This window comes from Budorcas taxicolor, chromosome 8, assembly GCF_023091745.1.
Source record: "Budorcas taxicolor isolate Tak-1 chromosome 8, Takin1.1, whole genome shotgun sequence".
Classification (NCBI taxonomy): domain Eukaryota; kingdom Metazoa; phylum Chordata; class Mammalia; order Artiodactyla; family Bovidae; genus Budorcas; species Budorcas taxicolor.
The window spans coordinates 3,679,466-3,687,496 of NC_068917.1; the positions used below are offsets into that span (position 1 = coordinate 3,679,466).

Below are 8,031 nucleotides of genomic sequence, written 5' to 3' on the forward strand. Positions count from 1 at the left end.
AGATCAGCTGTTATCCTTGTGGGAATCCCCTTGTGTGTTATTTGTTGTTTTTCCCTTGCTGCTTTTAATATTTGCTGTTTGTGTTTGATCTTTGTTAATTTGATTAATATGTGTTTTGGGGTGTTTCGCCTTGGGTTTATCCTGTTTGGAACTCTCTGCGTTTCTTGGACTTGGGTGATTATTTCTTTCCCCATTTTAGGGAACTTTTCAACTATTATCTCCTCAAGGATTTTCTCATGGTCTTTCTTCTTGTCTTCTTCTGAGACTGCTATGATTTGAATGTTGGGGCGTTTAACACTGTCCTGGAGGTCTCTGAGATTGTCCTCATTTCTTTTAATTCGTTTTTCTTTTTTCCTCTCTGATTCATTTATTTCTACTATTCTATCTTCTGTTTCACTAATCCTATCTTCTGCCTCCGTTATTCTACTATTTGTTGCCTCCAGAGTGTTTCTGATCTCATTTATTGCATTATTCATTATATATTGACTCTTTTTTATTCCTTCTAGGTCCTTGTTAAACCTTTCTTGCATCTTCTCAATCCTTGTTTCCAGGCTATTTATCTGTGATTCCATTTTGATTTCAAGATTTTGGATCATTTTCACTATCAATATTCGGAATTCTTTCTCAGGTAGATTCCCTATCTCTTCCTCTTTTGTTTGGTTTGGTGAGCATTTATCCTGTTCCTTTACCTGCTGAGTATTCCTCTGTCTCTTCATCTTGTTTATGTTGCTGAGTTTGCGGTGTCCTTTCTGTATTCTGGAAGTTTGTGGAGTTCTCTTTATTGTGGAGTTTCCTCACTTTGGATGGGGCTGTACAGGTGGCTTGTCAAGGTTTCCTGGTTAGGAAAGCTTGTGTCGGTGTTCTGGTGGGTGGAGCTGGATTTCTTCTCTCTGGAGTGCAATGAAGTGTCCAGTAATGAGTTATGAGATGTCAATGGTTTTGGAGTAACTTTGGGCAGCCGGTATATTGAAACTCAGGGCTGTGTTCCTGTGTTGCTAGAGAATTTGCATGGTATGTCTTGCTCTGGAACTTGTTGGCCCTTGGGTAGTGCTTGGTTTCAGTGTAGGTATGGAGGTGTTTGATGAGCTCCTGTCAATTAATGTTCCCTGGAGTCAGGAGTTCTCTGATGTTCTCAGGGATTGGACTTAAGCCTCCTGCTTCTGGTTTTCAGTCTTATTTTTACAGTAGTCTCAAGCCTTCTCCTTCTATACAGCACCATTGATAAAACATCTAGGTTAAAGATGAAAAGTTTCTCCACAGTGAGGGACACCCAGAGAAGTTCACAGAGTTACATGGAGAAGAGAAGAGGGAGGAGGGAGTTAAGAGGTGACCTGAATGAGATGAGATGGAATCAATAGAGGAGAGAGCAAGTTAGCCAGTAATCACTTCCTTATGTGCACTCCACAGCTGGGCCACTCAGAGCTGTTCACGGAGTTATACAGAGAAGAGAAGAGGGAGGAAGGAGACAGAGGTGACCAGGAGGATAAAAGGGGGGAAATCAAAAGGAGAGAGACAGATCCAGCCAATAATCAGTTCCTTAAGTGATCTCCATCGTCTGAAACACACACAAATTCACAGAGAGAAGAGAGGGGGTAGGGAGGAGACACAGGCAACCTGGTGGAGAAAAAGGAGAGTCCAAAGGCGGAGGAGAGCAGTCAAGCCAATAATCTCACTCCCAAGTAAAAATGGGTACTGAAGATTGGGTTCTTAAAGGTACAGAATTGATAACAAATACCAAAAGCAAAGATTAAAAATCTAGAGTAGAGTTTGGAATTTCAAAAATACAATATTAAAGAAAAGAAGAAAAAAAAGAGAAAAAAAACAGTCACAAAAATTATATATGAAATTTTCTTTTAAAACATAGGGTCTTTTTTTTTTTTTTTTTTTGCAGAGTAATAGTAGGTTATAAAAGTGAAAATTAAAGGAGTAATAGAGGACTTAAAATTTTTTTTTAATTAAAAAAAAGAATGATCTTTAAAATAGTAAAAATATATCTAGGACTTTCTCTGGTGTTATTGTGGATATTGTAGGGTCAATTCATTTTCAGATAGTACCTTGGTCCGGCTTATATTTCTCAAGATCTATAGGCCCCTTCCTATGTAGTCGGTACCGCTGCTGCTGCTGCTAAGTCACTTCAGTCGTGTCCGACTCTGTGCGACCCAATAGACGGCAGCCCACCAGGCTCTGCCATCCCTGGGATTCTCCAGGCAAGAACACAAGTGGGTTGCCATTTCCTTCTCCAATGCATGAAAGTGAAAAGTGGAAGTGAAGTCACTGAGTCGTGTCCAACTCTCAGCGACCCCATGGACTGCAGCCTACCAGGCTCCTCTATCCATGGGGGTTTCCAGGCAAGAGTACTGGAGTGGGGTGCCATTGCCTTCTCTGATGTAGTCGGTACTAACAACAGGGTTTTAATCTATTGCACCTGTCGCTTCCAAGCCAGTTCCCTCTGATTTAGCTTCTGTTTGCTGGTCTCTTCAGTGTTTGATTTCTGCCCTGACACAAAGGGGGCGGTGGTGGACACTTTTTTTAGGCTCACTTGTTCAGTTGCACTGTGGGGAGGGAGGGATGCTGCAAACAAATAACACTGGCGTGTGCTTGCAGTGCCTCAGCAACACTGGGCCTACCCCCACTCACGGCGTGTGTACCCTCCCTGCCCACACCGCTCAGGCTCTAGGTTGCTCCCCGGGAACCGTCTGAGGCCAGCCCTGGGCTGCATGCACCTCCCAGGTCTAAGCCGCTCAGGTTCAGGCACTCGGGTAGTCCTCAGAGGTGCAGACTCTATTGGGCCTGCGTTTTGTGCCCTTCCCAGGTCTGAGCAGCTCAGGTGATGAGGTGTTTGGTGAGCATGGTCGCTGCAACTTATCGCCTCCCCAGTCCCTGCCGCTCGGTTTTCTGGGTGTACAACCGGCGCACCTTCTCAGGCAGATGATGACTGTCCAGAACCCCATGAAATCTTAGTTAGCAAAGAAGCCTACTTACAGTTTTGTAGATAAAGTCTCTCTGGGGCTGTGATTGCCCCCTTCTGGCTCTGGCTGCCTGTCACCAGAGGGGGATGGTCTGCAGCTGGCTATCTCTGTTCAGTCCTTTGTTCTGTGCGTGGGCCTGGTGGTGTCCTGGGTTAGGGCTGGTTTTTCACGTGGTAGTTATCCCACAGCCTGGTTTGCTAGCCCAAGTTAGTTCGCTCAGATTGCTCTCAGGCATTCAGGCCAGATCCTTACTCTAAGCAATGCAGCCCGCATCTCCCTGCCCAGCCCCCGCTTGCTAGTGGCAGATGCAGGCGTCTGTGCTGCTTCTCTGCTGGGGGAGTTACCATTGGGCTCATAATCTGTGGGAGTTAATTATTTATTTATTTGTCCTCCCTGTTCTGTTGCCCTCTGTGCTTCCAAGGCTTGCCACAGACTCGGCAGTGAGAGTGTTTCCCGGGGTTTGGAAATTTCTCTCTGTTTAAGACTCCCTGGGATGGAGCTCCGTCCCTACCTCTTTTCTCTCTTTTTTTGCCTTATATATTTTCCTACCTCCTTTCGAAGACAATGGGCTGCTTTTCTTGGTGCCTGATGCCCTCTGCCGGCATTCAGAAGTTGTTTTGTGGAATTTACTCAGCGTTTAAATGTTCTTTTGATGAATTTGTGGGGGAGAAACTGGTCTCCCCATCCTGTTCCTCCACCATCTTTGAGAAATCTGTTCCCATCTCTTTCAGAATTTTCCACAGTTTATTGTGATCCACACAGTCAAAGGCTTTGGAATAGTCAGGAAAGCAGAAATAGATGTTTTTCTGGAACTCTCTTGCTTTTCCCATGATCCAGTGGATGTTGGCAATTTGATCTCTGGTTCCTCTGCCTTTTAACCTGCAATAAAACTTGTATAAAACCAGAAGAGAAGAAAATGCTAACTCTACATGTACACGCACACCAGCAAAAGGAAGGAGATGACAGTCACCTGCTCTGTCCTCGCTTCTGTGACTGGTCATGTGACCTTTGGTTCAGTTCAATTGCTCAGTCATGTTTGACTCTTTGCAACCCATGGACTGCAGCACACCAGACTTCCCTGTCCATCACCAATTCCCAGAGCTTGCTCAAACTCATGTCCATCAAGTCGCTGATGCCATCCAACCATCTCATCCTCTGTCATCCCCTTCTCCTCCTGCCTTCAATATTTCCCAGTATCAGGGGCTTTTCCAATGAGTCAGTTCTTTGCATCAGGTGGCCAAAGTATTGGAGCTTCAGCATCAGTCCTTCCAATGAATATTCAGGACTGATCTCCTTTAGGATGGAGTGGTTGAATCTCCTTGCAGTCCAAGGGACTCTCAAGAGTTTTCTCCAACACCACAGTTCAAAAGCATCAATGCTTCAGTGCTCGGCTTTCTTTATAGTCCAACTCTCACATCCATACATGACTACTGGAAAAACTATAGCTTTGACTAGGCGGACGTTTGTTGGCAAAGTAATGTCTCTGCTTTTTAATATGCTGTCTCGGTTGGTCATAACTTCCCTTCCAAGGAGCAAGCGTCTTAATTTCATGGCTGCAGTCACCATCTGTAGTGATTTTGGAGCCCAAGAAAATGAAGTCTCTCACTGTTTCCATTGTTTCCCTATCTATTTGCCATGAAGTAATGGAACCAGATGCCATGATCTTTGTTTTTTGGATGTTATGTCAACTTTTTCACTGTCCTCTTTCACCTTCATCAAGAGGTTTTTTTGTTCCTCTTCACTTTCTGCCATAAGGGTGGTGTCATCTGCATATCTGAGGTTATTGATATTTCTCCCAGCAATCTTGATTCCAGCTTGTGCTCCATCCAGCCTGGCATTTTGCTGATGTACTCTACATATAAGTTAATTAAGCAAGGTGACAATATACAGCCTCAATGTACTCCTTTCCCAATTTTGAACCAGTCCCTTGTTCCATGTCCGGTTCTAACTGTTGCTTCTTGACCTGCATACAGATTTCTCAGGGGGCAGGTAAGATGGCCTGGTATTCCCACCTCTTTAAGAATTTTCCACCATTTGTTGTGATCCACACAGTCAAAGCTTTTGGCATAGTTAATGATGTAGAAGTAGATGTTTTTCTGGAACTGGCTAATATTTAAAACTTCTGCTTCTACCCATTCCATTTCCTTGACCTTCAATAAAACTTCAGCTTGTTGGGGTTTTCTGACAGTTAACCAAGATCTAAATTACTAATGGATCTGCACCCTCAGTAGTTGTACCAACATCATCATCATTATCATTAGTATCTGTAATTTTTCAGTAATTTTGCTACTAGGCATGGAGTACTAAGAACTATCTCAGAGAATCCCTGAAGTTCTGGACATAGCTTTCCTTTCTCCTCACTGGCAGCACAACCCCTTTGTCTCCTGCCTCAGTGGCATGAGAAGGCCAAGTAGGAGTCTCATCTCCCAGTGCAGTGGAACCATAGATGTTTCACCTCATAGCAGCATTACCCACTTCTCCGACTGACATCTCTCAGAATTGCAAAGAGGGTTAATGTTCTTAGGTGTGATGGAAAGAGAAGCCCCTCCACTTCCTCCCTTGCATCTTAATTCCTTAGATTCTTGCTCAGAGTACGCTATATCATTTCCCATGCAAAGCTATAGAGCTTGGATTTTATTCTTTTTAGCTTTTTTCTTTCTCAGTTCTGTGATTAAGTCAGAAGGAATGACCATCTTGGCTAGGTCTCCCTGTCTCTTTCTAGCTTGCTTATATTTGAAAACTTTTTCTTCCTTTTTATTTTTAATGTTTATGTGTTTGTCTAATCCTCCTTGATATTGAGCCCAGAAATCTGTCTCGTTCTTATTACCAGTGCAACTCCACTGGAATGGCCTGAGCTGTGAGGTTCTCTGCAGTGACTCTCACATGTCTTATGTGTCAACTAAGAATAACTGTGCATGTTTGTCTCTGGGATACTAAAATACATGGATCTCTAATACTGGTTGTTATTATTTTAGTTCTAATAACTTGATTTTATATTTTGGTCATTTGGGCTAAGAAGAATAAAAAGGCTTATATTTTCTAAGATTTTTAAAAGGAACATAACTTGTAAAAATGTTATGGACAACCCCATAAGATTTGAGGGGCAGAGGTGAGGTGACATGGAGATTATTAATCTGTTCATACTTAAGTATGAATTGAAATTTTCTTTTCAAATCTGCCTGAGATTAGCTTCATTAAGTTGAATCATTTATAATGTTCAAGAACATGAACAGGTAAAGATAAATGTATTACAAAATATTAAGATACATTAGATGTATTAGGGTACTTCAGTATGTTAGCTATTTGGGGATTTTTTTATGGGTTATGTGTGTATAGCTGCTTTAATGGCCATCAGGGCCATTTTTTTAAAGCTGTTAATTGTCTTGGAAAGAGGGTAATGATGATTAGAGTCATTGTGTTTTAAAATATTATGACCACTAGATGACAGTGGTTAGACAGTGGTTTTCAAGGTTAGGCCTATTAGAACTTTGACTTGTAAAGAAAAAAGAATTTTGTGACCAATGGGCATTTTAAAATATCTGCATACCAAAATTCTTGAGCCGTAAATAAAAAGAAGAGTGAAAGGAAAGAGTGGTAAGAGCATAAAAAGTACATTCATCTATTTTCTTTTCTGACCGTATTAATTTTAGAAGACAGCATGTCCTCTTCTGTCATGTAAGAGTACTTGAGCTTTCCTTGTTCTAGTCTGACTTTTCTGTCAGTGTGACAAGCTGCCAAATTTCACTTAGGGAAGTTCTAAGTCTCGCCAATTGCTGGTTTCAAACTTGAGAGTTTAGAATATCAGCAAAGATAATTGTGAATTTTCTATTGTATGTTGTTGCTTTGTACTTATACAAGAATCAAAAAGCCTTTGTCTAAATAGATTTAAAATCTACTTTCCTGCCATTAAAAACACAAGAAATATTCTTTCCCTCAGAGTTTTTAGGAGACCAAAATTCACTTGAAAAGATGATAACTGGGGCCTGGTCCCAGCTTACTGGTGACGGGCTTCACTAACATGATCATGGCAGCTCAGACAGGTAAGAGAGCCCAAAGGTGGTCTCGGGATGCCGTCCAAAGTCGGCGCAGCTACCAGAACCCTGGCTCTAGCACAGTGCCTGTGAGGAATGTCAGTTATTTAGCTTCCTATGGTATACTGATGAGCAGAACTCTTCCACTACATACCTCAATTTTGCCTTAAAAGATACACGCAAAAACCTTCTTCAGAATTGCTGCACCATTAATAAACAAAAGAACATTCAGAAAGGAGAATTGTAGGTTATTCTATGCAGGAAATGTATGATGGAATGGAGAATTACATGCATTTTGTTCTTTGGTGCAAAAAATCAGATATAATATCAAGGAGATCTGAATACTGCAAAACACGATTAGAAATTGGATTTCCACTTGTACTGAAGTGCAGTATATCAGTAGTAACCTTGGTGAAACCACATTTGGTGAAGGTATCCTGTACTGATGGGAAGCTCTTCAATCATTTGGAGACTATTTGGCATTTTCACCCAGGTCTTCCTGACTACCCAAGAACTTGTACTTTGGATTTTTCAATTTCTTTTGAATTTTGCTCACTTCTACACTCTCAGCTTACCACAGTAGTTTTTCAATGAAGTTGTAAAGCAGATGGTGGCTGCCTTTGAAAGAAGAGCATGTAAGCTGTATGTTCCAGAAACAAACATACCTCAGGAAATGATGCTTCATGAAGTTCATCACTTGTAAAGAAAAAAATGAAATGGTCACCTATTGTATCTAGTTTACTCACTTTTAGGAAGTGCTTTAATCATTTGCTTTCAGAAGTCAGAAAGCATTTGTCAAACTCAGCTTTGATTATAAACCCATACCGTTGAAAATTTACACTTGGAATATGGAACCACATGTACATAGAATTCAATCAAGTATAATTCAGAGAAGTATGTATGTTAGCATATTTACAATAATAGGATGTCATCACTGTTGCTAGAATACTGACATCACTCTTTTGAGCAGAAATTGAAACTGTAAATTTAAACCTTTTAATTATTACCTCACCTGAAAGAGGTTGGTTGAG

General features: G+C 41.5%; 1 pseudogene; it reads left to right on the forward strand.

Moving 5' to 3' along the window:
- The first annotated feature begins 3,252 nt into the window (after positions 1-3,252).
- On the forward strand, positions 3,253-7,703 carry LOC128052644 (coenzyme Q-binding protein COQ10 homolog B, mitochondrial-like; annotated as a pseudogene).
- The last annotated feature ends 328 nt before the right edge of the window (positions 7,704-8,031 follow it).